The sequence below is a fragment of the Amphiura filiformis genome, chromosome 14, assembly GCF_039555335.1.
Source record: "Amphiura filiformis chromosome 14, Afil_fr2py, whole genome shotgun sequence".
NCBI classification, from domain to species: Eukaryota; Metazoa; Echinodermata; class Ophiuroidea; order Amphilepidida; family Amphiuridae; genus Amphiura; species Amphiura filiformis.
The window spans coordinates 45,082,040-45,094,200 of NC_092641.1; positions in this window are offsets into that span (position 1 = coordinate 45,082,040).

Below are 12,161 nucleotides of genomic sequence, written 5' to 3' on the forward strand. Positions count from 1 at the left end.
TCTAAGTGTAAACTAAAAAAACGTTGCATGGCGACGACTTGGCTGTTGTTGTTTTTTTCCCTTTTTTTGTTGTTGAAATTTTGACTCGTTTCCATAATTTCAATTTCAAATGTTTTTATGACTTTATATTACTTATCAACACTACAAAGCACTGTGTTACGATCTTCTTTTGCTATGAATGAGTGATAAATTTAAGCTTATAATTGTGGATTCTAATTCCATTTCCAGAAAATCATGCTGATTTTGTAGGAATATCTTTCAATTCGTTCAACAAAACGACTCAATTACAGCGTACGCCAAATCTGTTTCATTCAATGACGTATGGAGACTGGTCTACATCCACTTAATTGTCTTTTGCCCCTCTTACCTAGTATAGTACCCTTATATTAACCATACCATCTCGACAAGTATATTCGTGTCCACCTTTCCCATGAATTCCAACTCTTACTATGGCTAGTCCATTCAAGTCATCGTCTTTAAGTCAAGGTTTACGATGTTGTCTCTATACATGTGAGGATTCTGCTGACGACGACAGATACAGATACTATAGTACTTGCCATTTGGTGATTCTCTCTATATCGTCACAGTTTCTATCTGCAGCCACACTCTTATGACATTACCTTGCCTTAAATAAATCTTTCCTTTTCACATCATCTCTTGAGCCCCCCTGAGGTTTTCTATCGGTGACTGAGGTGACCAAAGGAACGTGTTGTCATGTCACATAACCATGTATACATACGTTGTAATGTGCCATAATAGGATTACTTTCGCCTAATATTGACAATGTCACAACATGGTGTAGCCACTTGATATCACTGTTTATCAACAAAGGCGAGGGACTGGTCTATCGATATGCTTGACCGAACCGCTCGACTGTTCAATGGCTTTCTTGTACTATATGAAATGTGGTGGGTGATTTAAAATGCACGTGCCCTGAGTAAACTACGATGCGTACGCACACTGCAAAGAACAATGGAAATTATCACAATTAGCCATACTGCCGGGCAATGACGTCGCATGCAATAACTGGATGAATTATTACAATCAAATTGGCTGAAAAGTGTTGGTGAAATGTTGCGTATTCTATGGCGCCTTATGTGACAAGAGTTAGACTCTAAGGATATAATAGACTTTCGATACGCCATAAAGGAAAACATAGTGATTTTATAATAGATTGCACATCTTGTTGGCTATGTAAATTATAAGTGAATGTATACCGTCGCTTATGTATCGCAACAATACCGCGGTGTTTTTACGAAATAAGCCAAATCGGCATTGGAAGTTTGTGATGCATTGTGGGACAGTTTTTGCAGTTTTGGGACACTTTGCCCTCTGACCTAATTGGAAAATTCAGGAGAATTTTTTTTTGTACGTACAAAATATAATCTAAAATGATTTACAAGAATAAAAACAAATTAAAAAACATGGTTATTTCATAATTTAATTATTTAAACATTTTTAATGATAACATTATTACAATAATAAATAAATTAATAACAATTACATTCATTTTCCCGATATATCAGAGGTCAAAGTATCCCAAAACTGCTCTCAAAAACCGGAAGTTACAATGGCGATTGGGCTTATTGTACACTCACCAGCTTAATATGTATGACAAGGGGAGTGGGAATATTTCATGCATCCGCTCAAAATTTTCGAATTCCCCTCTTGTTTTCCGATTTTTTTTTCCATTAAAAACTTTTAAAACATTCCTCAAAAATATTCCCACATAAGACCTCCCCAAAAAATCATATTCCTCTGGCATAAATATTGACCGGTCCCTATTAAGACAGAAAATATGTCGTTACTTGTATTTTAAGAGCGATTTTATTCGCGTCATTCGGTGCACTTTATACCATCTTATTTTACAACGTTACTATATAGATGTTTTTATAGGTGTTATTATTTGTTAATTAATAAATGAACGAAACTGTAACCTTAATTCTTTTGTGGTCTGTATAGCATTATGTATACTAAACATCTAAAAAAAAGAGTAACTAGCCCCCCCCTAAAATAATGACCAATTTTCAAAAACGGGTGATTGTATTACAAATCTGTCAAATGCGTTGGAAGCAGAATTTATTTCTGCACATTTGACACCTCATTTGCAGCAATTGACTAAATATTGACGTCACATCGTACATTTAAATCATTGCAACCCAAGATTTGAAAAGTTGCAGTAAATTGTATTGATTCGGTATTTAGTGTAATGGAAGGAAATCTGTGTAATGATATCAGAGTGTTTTTGTATTGTTGGGGTGTGTATGTAAGTGCAACTTTCAAATCTGGACCTCATCATTAACTTGACCGGTGTTTTTATTTTCTGGGCTATCGTATCAAATGAGGTGTCAAAATGCGCAGAAATAAATTCTGCTTCCAACGCATTTTACAGAATTGTAATACAATAGCCCCTTTTTAAAAAATAGCCATTATTTAAGGTTATTAATTATTTTAAACTGTTGTGATTTGGTAGTTCACATCATCTTACGAATGGTAGTGAGCTTTGGCAAAAATTGCATTGCTCAATTCATAGCGAGCGTGTAGAAGAATTAAAATATCACAGATATACTTTTATAGGTGCTGCGGTTCTTGAGTAACGTTGTGAAGAGGGCTGAAACAACAACACTTTTTAAACGTACATAACTAATTAACAACAATAGATTAAGCAACTTTGCAGAGTATACGATTTGTAGAATGAACTGTTGCAAAACATCAAGGTGTTAATTTTCAATAATATATTGATCCAGATAATGAAAATCGATTTTTAGGTTGTTTCGACCAACAAAACTTCGTCTACCCTTAAGTGGGGTTAGTTACTTTTTTTCAGATATTTATTTAAGGTATTGAAGTTGTATTATAATTACAAGATTTTGAATTAAATCAAATCCAGGTTCGGTGCTGGAACTTGCATTTTTTTTCAACTTGCTACGTTGCGTCTGAAACCATCAGATTTCATTAGGCAACTGACCCGCTGGGCTGGTCATGTGACCCTTTGAGACGGCTAGGAATTGTCTTGATGGCCCGGTGATGATACCTGAGATAAGTTGTGTCTCAGTCCCCCTTTCTTATTATTTATTTAAGTGACGGCTTCTCTACTCTCTCCCAGTTGGCTTTCGTGATGCCTTTCCTATGCCACTGTTCCTCCTTATCGAGAATCATCACTGCGTCCTCGGTGTCAATATTATGACCAGTGCAAGTAAAGGTACACGGCGGAGTTCTGGGCCTCATTTGTGTTTGGCCTCCTATGTTAATTGAGTCTAGCTTTCAAGGCTTGTTTTGTTTCGCCAACATAAGCAGCAGAACAATCAGCATCACCGCACACTAATCCATAACCTTCTAATTCGGTGCGTTCAATAACCACACAGGTATCATCGACGAAACGTAACCAGAGTCTAGGCTTAATGCCCGGGTATGATTGCAAGGCTTGCTGCTCGAAACTTTCCATACAAAGGTTAACAGTCCAGCGGGTCAGTTGCCTGATGAATTCTGATGGTTTCAGACGCAACGTAGCAAGTTGCAAAAAAAATAAATAAAATAAATGTAAGTTCCAGTATGTGATTTAATTCAAAATCTTGCGATTCTAAGGACTGGATGACTGAGAATATTCACTCTTTTGTATTATAATTATTAATAGAGTAATTATCATAAGATTTTCAACATTTCAATATGGTGCCATATTATTTATTATTAAATAATCAATCACGTGTTTATTTATTTACAGCATATACCTGTATACTATTTGGCGATTAATTAAAAGGATGGCTTCGGTAAACCGAGCCTCAAACAATTTCTGGACAACCAACACCTATTCTTAGTCAGTGGCTGTGTCTTAGCTTGTTAAACAAAAATTCTTATCGTTTATTCTCTAAGTAACCATTAAGTGCCTTTTCGCTCCATAGGTTACTTTTTTTTTAAAGTTATTTAAAAAAACCCACTAATTAGCATGAGCACCAAATCTGGAGAGACAGTGGACAATCCCTCCGCCTTTCAAAGGGAAGGGACACGCTATCAAAATATCCCCACACCACTTTGTGACAACTTTAATCATAAAGGTCACAAGCACAATGTTTAATCTAGAGCACGAAATTATGCCTTATGAGCACAAATAACCATGACGTCATTGCACTGAATAATTTCTAGTAGAAGTTACAGAAGATTGCGTAAAAATGGTGAATTCTAAGTTTTGACAACGCAACCTATTTTGAAAATCTGTAACATTACTAACCGTTCAGCGCAAAGTTATTTGGAAAAAGTTATGCAGGTATTTTAGTTGTGCCCTGTTCCTATTTCCACTAAATAGCCGATATCTATCTATTATTTATGACGTTACGAAGCAATCATTATATGGAATTAAGGATTTGTGGCCTAATCCCATTCTCTCTTTGGCGGTAGTTTTAATAGTTATTGTGGTGTGAGGTCCATGTCATTTGAAATGCTTTCAGAGATCGAACTGGTTGTGGTACAGGAAAGACGGCTCCTCAGTTTACTGTACAGCAGCGTGGATTACTGGCAAACCGGCAGCTATGTTGAGACGCAAAGATGATTCACTAGAGCGAACATTGCAGCTGTCCGGTAAGCTTTAAGGCGCAACCCCAACAGTAGTTGTCGTCGAAATGCTGTGCCAAACATCCCAAGTTCTTCATTTAATCGTATCGTGTCATTTTTCAAAGGTATGCGAGTCGTTTTTCATCGATTTTACATTATTGCATGCCACGCCAAAACAAATAAATGTAGCGTGCTGAAATTAACAGAATAAGTAGGAGATATGTCTAACATTATAATGCTGGTATCAAAAATAGATACACTGCCCGTCTTCTATTTTTAGTTATTTTTGCAAACACGGTACAAATCATTCTGGGACACCCTGTATAAGGCATAATGTTATGATTGCCGGAGTCATCATTTAAGAGGAACTATCTGTTATTTTTGAGAATATTATTGCCACGGTCAAAAATAGATTTTCTTTATACTTTCATATTTGATGGACCTTGACCTCAAACTAACACACATGGGATAAATTTCGGAAAAATATCCCCGTTGCCATGGTAACAGGCAAATTTCAATTTTAGGCCTATTTTCACAATTTTTGCATTTTTCAGCAGTCAAATTGTCAAGTTTTGAAGCCAGTGTTACTAATATACACAATATAAATATGATTTTTTTTTTATAAGGTATGAATAGGTCAAACCTTAGATGCTGCAATGAAAGTATAAAAATAATCACCAGATGTCAGGGTGGGTTATACCATTTATTTGAAATAGGGGTGTTTTTCATTTTTTTCAAAGTATGAAAATATACCAACTTTGTATAGCTCATAAACCATATGGTAGTGTTCCGATTTCAACATCGACCACAGCATGTTGAGATGATACATTGGTCTTATGAAAAAGTTACATTTGAGCTAGGGAAAACACATCTGTATATACAGTGTTGCCAGACATTTTCCTATTTTTCGAAATTCAACACAAATCTCACCTTAAGTTAAATGATGTGAAAATGAAACATCATCCTTTCAAGGAACATTTATTAGAAAGAGAGTTTTTATTCATATCAAATTTGATCAGTTATAATGGTCAGTGTTGTTCTAAACCACATGGGTGTTGCCATAACTGGGGTTTAATTGTGATTTGTGGAAATTTTCAACTTTTTACAAGTCATAAAAATACCAAATTGCATTTCTATAATAAAGAAATCATAATCATAATCATATGGAACATATCTTTTTAGAAAGAAAGTTAATTTCATATTCAATTTGATCATCTGGGATGGTCAGTGTTATTCTAAGCCATATGGGTGTTGCCATAGCTGGCGTTAATATGACAATATTTAGATATTTCCAGCTTTTACAAGTCTTAAAATAGTACACATCCTTAAAATTATTGTGGAATGAACGAAATATTAAGGTTAAAAATTACCCTAAGAACACTTAGTATGTGAATTAAAATTTTAAATTTGAGTTTGGAAAATATTTCCTTCTATACAGTATTGCCAGTTATTATCACATATATTCAAAATTCAACGTATGTCTCACTTTAGGATTTATATTATTTAAATCGCTGCCATGAATAAACCACATGGATGATGCCACTATAAATGGAGTTAATAGTGAAATGTGGATACATTTTCAATTTTAAAATGACACCATATTAAAGTTACAGCTATAGTATTCCAATTTTTCACAAAAAACACCCAAAAAGCACACAAATTTGTCCTAATTTGACGCTTTTATGGGCACTTTTGCCTTAATGCACCCAATTTGGTGTATTGTCTCCACTGCAAACCCACCAATCGACATACCAAAATTGCTAAGGTACCCCCATTCCGTGACACATCCCCGTATACCTTTAACCAGGAGAACCCTCTCCGGGGTCATGTCATAGGTATACTGTGCCCAGTAGTCCTCTTTTTCTACTTGAAACGGATATTTCCTCAGACAACTTTTATCAACATTTGGTGATTTTTTATTTCGCTTTAACCCTGCAAGTATCTGCAAAAGTGTTCATATAAATCTCCTTCAGTCTTGAAAGCTTAATTTTAGTTGCTTCCTTTTTACAAGCTCATACAAATTCATGTCATCAATGAGCAGGAAATGCTTGAATGACAGAGAATTAGCAACAATATCATGCAACATTTCAATGGTCATTTCTTCTTCATACTTTCGACTCTCCTGCGAGCTCCTCTCGGGAAAGGTAACTGGACATTAATTTGTCTGGCTGTGAAAAGGTTCTGTGCGTTATTGTCTTTGACTATTCTCATATCTTTCGAGACATTTGCTGGATCTATATAGTTTTTTGCCCATTTCTTCCCCATATCTTTTTTTCAAGTATAGTTGAGATGTGTGCTTTAATAATATGGGGTAGGCGTAATTTAAACATTATCTTACTCTTATATGCATCTTTTTGCAATGTAACAATCTTATGTTATTTTAATTTATTTTAGCCTACCTAGTATGTGTATATTGTTAAAAACATTATGGCTTTTATGTATATTTTAAAGTATACATGTTTGATGTTTTCTGTGTTGTATTTTAAGGGGTTGGTCACCCACCTTTGCACAGTATTTTTGTCGGACCTGAGAGCACATCAGACATACCAAATTGCATTTTGAATACGAGGAATGACCTTCTGATATAAAATAATTTTGATTTTTTTTTAATTCGCGATACAATAAAAATTTTAGGGTAAATTATGCATATTGAATTTTTTTATTTTTTGACATATGTGATGCGATCAAGCAAAATCAGTCGGAACTCGGCAATAATAAATGTTCAGTTTCTTATAGGATAGTAAAAAGGATTTACAAAGCTGGATTTTGCAGAAACCCCCATTGAAATTGAACATCCAGTTCCAAAGATATGAGCAATTAAAGCGCTTCCAAAACAATAGGAAACAAAAGGAAATATTGCCTTTGTTTGGCTATATCTCAAAATCAATATTTCCGAGTTCCGACTGATTTTGCTTGATCGCATCACATATTACAGTTAATTTAATAAATCTAATGATGTGTACTTAAATTGTATGTAGCTGGGATGAAAAGCCGACCACTAATCAATTAATTAATGTTAATTGAAAAATTTGTGAAGATATAGATTTTTCCCTAAAAGACCTTAGGTGTTTTGGTGAAAAAATCTATATCTTCAATACGAAAGGTCAAATTTTCATATGGACAGCTTTTCATTCCAGCTACATACACTTTAACTTAAGTACATATCACTAGATTTATACAATTTACTTTTGAGATCTGTTAAATTTCAAAAATATAAATTTTTAATCATTTGCCATAAAATGTGTATTATATCGCAAATTTCAATATATGTCTGATGTGCTCTCAGGTCCACAAAAATATGTGAAAACGTCGCTATTTGAACCCTTATGACTTATAAAAATATCGACATCTCACTATTAAACCCTAATTATGGCAACACCCATGTGGTTTGGAACAACACTGACCATTTATACAACTGGTCAAATTTAATATGAAAGTAAATTTCATTTTAATAAACTTTCCGTGTGAAGGTGAAGTTTCATTTTCGCATCATTTAACTTAAGGTGAGACTTGTGTTAAATTTCGAAAAAATAGGAAAATATCTGGCAACAATGTATAAACATATGTTTTCCCCAAGCTTAAGTGTAAAATTTTCATAAGACCAAATATGTATCATTTCAACATGGTGAAGTTGATGTTTCACTTCCACATATTTTTAAGGAATGCATACCATGGTATTTTGGTATTTTTAAAACTTGTACAAAGTTCAAAATAACCACATCTCGCTATTTAACCCTAATTATGGCAACACCCATGTGGATTGGAACAACACTGACCATTTATACAACTGATCAAATTTAATATGAAAGCAAATTTCTTTCTAGTAAACTTTCATTTTCAACCTAAGGTGAAACTAGTGCTGAATTTTGAAAAAATAGGAAAATATCTGGCAACACTGTATAAACAGATGTTTTTCCCCAAGCTCAAATGTAAATTTTTCGTAAGACCGATGTATCATCTCAACATGATAAGGTCGATGTTTCATTTTCACATCTTTATTTTAGGAATGCATGCCATTGTATTTTGGCATTTTAAGACTGAAAAATAGCTGAAAAAGCTGAAAAAAGCTCAACATACGTTGAATTTTGAATTATGTGATAATATCTGGCAATACTGTATAGAAGGAAATATTTTCCGAACTCAAATTTAAAATTTAAATTCACATACTAAGTGTTCTTAGGTTAAATTTTTAACCTTAATATTGCGTTCATTCCACAATAATTTTAAAGGTGTGCACTATTTTTAAGACTTGTAAAAAGCTGGAAATATCTAAATATGGTCATATTAAACGCCAGCTATGGCAACACCCATATGGCTTAGAATAATACTGACCATCCCAGATGATCAAATTGAATATGAAATTAACTTTCTTTCTAAAAAGATATGTTCCATATGAAGGTGAAGTTTCATTTTCATATCTTTTAACTTACGGCGAGACTTGTGTTGAATTTTGAAAAAAATAGGAAAATATCTGGCAACACTGTATAAACTGATGTTTTACCCCCCCATCAAAATAACTTTTCATAAGGCCAATGTATCACCTCAACATGACGAGGTCGATGTTTCTTTCTTTATTATAGAAATGCATTTTGGTATTTTATAACTTTTAAAAAGTTGAAAATATCCACAAATCACAATAAAACCCCAATTATGGCAACACCCATGTGGTTTAGAACAACACTGACCATTATAACTGATCAAATTTGATATGAATAAAAACTCTCTTTCTAATAAATGTTCCTTGAAAGGATGATGTTTCATTTTCACATCATTTAACTTAAGGTGAGATTTGTGTTGAATTTCGAAAAATAGGAAAATGTCTGGCAACACTGTATATACAGATGTGTTTTCCCCAAGCTCAAATGTAACTTTTTCATAAGACCAATGTATCATCTCAACTTGCTGTGGTCGATGTTGAAATCGGAGCACTACCATATGGTTTATGGGCTATACAAAGTTGGTATATTTTCATACTTTGAAAATATTGAAAAACATCCCTATTTCAAATAAATGGTATAACCCACCCTGACATCTGGTGATTATTTTTATACTTTCAATGCAGCATCTAAGGTTTGACCTATTCATACCTTAAAAAGAAAACAGTATATATATATTGTGTATATTAGTAACACTGGCTTCAAAACTTGACAAATTGACTGCTGAAAAATGCAAAAATTGTGAAAATAGGCCTAAAATGAAAATTTGGCTGTTACCATGGCAACGGAGATATTTTTCCCAAATTTATTTCATGTGTGTTTGTTTCAGGTCAAGGTCCATCAAATATGAAAGTTTAAAGGAAATCCATTTTTTGACCGTGGCAAACATTTTAAAAAAATTCTCCAAAATAACAGATAATGCCTCTTAAACCCGCATTTCGGATGTGTGCTACTGATTAATTCAATAATAGGCAAGTAGGGCAAACTGGATGTACAGTAATAATTATATGAACTCATATAAAGTGAGTTTCTCGACTGAAAAACATAGTTTTTCTGTTTGACACTGATAAACTTAGAGTATGTTTTTCCCTTGATAACTAGGTTTATCAGACTATGTTTTTCACACTTGATTAATTAAGTTTATCTCTTGATAAGTTTATCTCCGATAAACTGACTTTTCTAATATCTACAATCATCGAAATAAATCTTGGAACGCTCTTGCGTGTAACTAACGAAAAACTGTCACCCCTCTCTCCTGTACAATGTTGAGAAATGTCGATGTCTTCAGCAGTTTCCCAATGTGTTCCAACATTTATTGATGAGGAGAGGGGAAAGGTAAATCATTGTTGTAGATGTCATGTTTGTTCCCAAGCACAATATACGTCATTTCCATGATCATAAGAAATTCTGCACGAAATTTCGACAGAGTTTGCCAAGCGTTCCAAGTATTTTTTTCGAAGATTGTAGCTTGTCGCAAATGCGACCTGGATACATGTGCACGTGGTCCGACGCCCATCTACAATTATTCTCAACATGTTTATCTAAACAAAACTGGCTCCTTGTTATGTTTGTCGTATACTATTTTTACCAAACCAGGCATCAGGATCCATGTCAAAGTCAAGAAAATTCATATCAACATAATTATTTTTCCTACCGGTAAATTATTGTACAGGTATTGTATCTCTAAAGCCAAACACAGAATAAACTGTATAAGCAACGTGCATGATACTTGAAATTAAACGAAATTATAGCATTTAAATGTTGTTTGAAAGTGTGTTTTTTTCTAAACATCTGTACAATCACTTAAATATAGGCCAATGGGTCTATTCAAGTTAATTATTTCAGATCTTAGATGCCACTGCTTCGTCCATATATGCGCAGCAAACACAAACACGTTTTTAGATTTCTTCGTAATATTTCTAAATGTCTCAAAAAAATTACCAGAAAACGTTACAATGTCGACTCCAGTGAAGGTTATTATTTGTGTATATTCTCAGTCATCCAGGTATATAAAATATCAAGTTGATTTAAATTAAAATCTAGTCAACTGGACTTAGGCCTACTATTAATTTATGACTGGCGACGTTTCACATCCTATCCTGGATGCTTCCTCAAGCCGTCTGATTTTTCGGCGGCGATTGGTCAGTGACCCGTGACGGGGTCACAGAACTGCGCCACAACTTGGCGGGGCCTACAGTTCTGCTATCCAAAAGATCCCTCGACGTCTCAGTTCTGTGACCCCGTCACGGGTCACTGACAAATCGCCGCCGAAAAATCAGACGGCTTGAGGAAGAAATCCAGGATAGGATGTGAAACGTCGCCAGTCAATAAATACTAAGTCCAGTTGACTAGATTTTAATTTAAATCAACTTGAAACAATTTTTGGAAAATTTTGAAATTTTTGGCCTGTCGTCTGCACTCGACACTCGCGTTGAGAGGGTTAATTAAAAATGCAGAGATAGGCCTACTGAGAGGCTCTATGACCCAAAATGCACCCTGCCTATCTCATTATCACATCTCTGAGTTATCTTGTCCATATCATACTGATCAGTGTTTCTCGACATAATGTACAGCATATTGATCACGGTTCCAAAGGTTATATCACCATATACCAGAATAAATAATAAATACAAATCATAGTCACAAGATCGTGTTAGCTATACCAGTATTATTCTATCAGTACACCGATAGTCTGTCTGACACCCGGAAAACAACGATTTGAAAACTTCGAAAGTTTTCAGAGTGTCCTTATAGTGTTGAGCTTCATAGTCCTATTCTAAGTTTGTATATTTATAATAAAATCGTCAAGATGAAGAAAGCAATGTTACTTCTGCGTCTCGTGTGTATTGGTAAGCATTTATATAATGTTTTTGAAATAATACCATTAATCTAAAACTTTAAAGCTGTGTCTAATACGATATAGCACGTTGTACAGTATTTTATATACATGAACTTTCAAACCTTCAAATGGGTAATTCGGGTTATATCTGTTCCCGGGGTATCTGTTTGAAGCATTTATCTGTTCCCAAAACTATGATGAAAATGATTGTGTGCATACGAACATGCACCTACGTTTTTAACGGTCGCTTTGTGGAGACACTGATGCTAGATACACTAGGGGCCCTTGTTTCATATCTGATGAGACCAGGCTCAAACAAGATGGTTATGCCAGGCTATAAA